Source organism: Clarias gariepinus, chromosome 1 (assembly GCF_024256425.1).
Source record: "Clarias gariepinus isolate MV-2021 ecotype Netherlands chromosome 1, CGAR_prim_01v2, whole genome shotgun sequence".
NCBI lineage: Eukaryota > Metazoa > Chordata > Actinopteri > Siluriformes > Clariidae > Clarias > Clarias gariepinus.
In genome coordinates, this window is record NC_071100.1 from 3069512 (window position 1) to 3071184 (window position 1673).

Genomic DNA, 1673 nt, shown 5'->3' on the forward strand with positions numbered 1-1673 from the left:
TATTTTGATGGACAGTGACTTCACCTATGGGAGGCGCTCTTTACTGTGTAAAGAAGAAATTAGTCAGAGAAGCAAGCAAGTTAGAAGTTAATAATAACCTTTAATTTGTGCAAAAAAAAAAAAAAAGTTAGTCAGTAAGTGCAGATACAGGTGTTGTCCTGTTACACACACCATCAAACTTCTTTAAGTTATATGTGGTTAAAAATAAGCATTCTACAAAATAAAGATAATTCATGGCCAGATGTTCAGACTGTACGTTTACTCTTGATGAGCTCGATGATGTTCTTCACCCAGTCTACCTCCGGCTCGGCACAAAAACGAAAATCCTTTTTTGTCGTAAAACTGCAGAGGACAAAAGATACCAGTCAACAGTTAAATCTGTAGACTATGCAAGTGAAGTGTTAAATGAAATAAAAAATAAAACAAGAAGAAGGTGAGTTGAAAACCTACATGACTCCAGGAATTGGACAGTCAATTCTTGTATCTTGGTATGAGGCAACTTTTCCTGCAGGGAATGGTATTTTGTGGAATTCAAAACAGCATACTGATGCCCCGTTTGCATCTGTGTCAAAACATTAAATTTTTTATCAAATTATTTCAGGCTACATGCTATAGTTAAATAAAAGTCATGAGTCAAGTGTCAAGTAATTAATTATTAAATGACTCTTGGGGCATTGACTTGTAGGATTTTACTTTGCTGCCAGAAATTATGATCATAAATATAAATTAAACAGCCAGCATTCAATGAAAACTTAAAAACACACTTCTTTAGACAAGTTTCTTAGCAAATTTTGCAACAGCATGTTTACAAACTAAATCAAAATGCCTGGACATGTGTTATAATATGGAAGATGATCATAGTTATGATATTATCTGAATGGGTAGTAAATGTGCATCTTGAAATTCCTAAAAAAGTTTAGATTTTTTTGTGCTAATTTTTATAAAAATAGGTGAAAATCTTACTTTGTGCCGTTGTGCTGGACTGAAGGCAGGAGAGTCCCAGAAGTACTAGCAGGAGACAATATGGAGTGGAGACCATGGCTTCTGATGAAGATAACAATTGTTTTGATGTGAAGTTTGATAAAAAAAATGCAGATAAGACTCTGGTACTGGGCTTTTTAAGCTTAAGAAGAAATGAGAGCGTGGGGTGGTGGGAGGAGGGCAATATGAAGATGACAAACTGTTCTCATCGACTAAAAAAAAGAAGAAGAAAAAGAAAAACACCCCCGCCTCTTCCTCAAGAACTCGTTTTTAGCTTGAAGTTAAAAATAAACTTATCTGAGCAGTGTTTGACTGTTTGACGCAGTTTGAACTCAGACATACAGTAGTTTGGCTAGTCATATAAATTAATATGACGATTTGGCCGTTTTGGAGAATAGTAACACAGAAACAACGAAGTAACTTTAACTGGGCGTGTATCAGTACAACTTGCAGTATATCTCATTACTTTATATTTAATTTCACAACATTGTTAGTGTGGAAATCGCTGTTTTTTAACCTCATGAAGATAGATTAGATGAGCATTAATCTGAGGTAGGTGGAATGACATCACCCATCATTGCTGATTAGATGGGAACATGGTGAAAAAATTTAGTAACAAGCAGTTACTAGTAAATAGAGTAACTATTACCAAGTAAAAGGGGGTAGCTCAGTGGTTAAGGCATTGGACTACG

At 35.1% G+C, this 1673-nt stretch overlaps 1 long non-coding RNA gene across 1 annotated transcript; it reads right to left on the minus strand.

Annotated features, from left to right (window-relative positions):
* Positions 1 to 288: 288 nt before the first annotated feature.
* Positions 289 to 1159, minus strand: LOC128518419 (uncharacterized). The gene is made up of 3 exons (XR_008357721.1): positions 964 to 1159; positions 451 to 562; positions 289 to 342 (listed from the first exon to the last, which is right to left on the minus strand). It is a non-coding gene; the product is annotated as an uncharacterized LOC128518419 (long non-coding RNA).
* Positions 1160 to 1673: the final 514 nt, after the last annotated feature.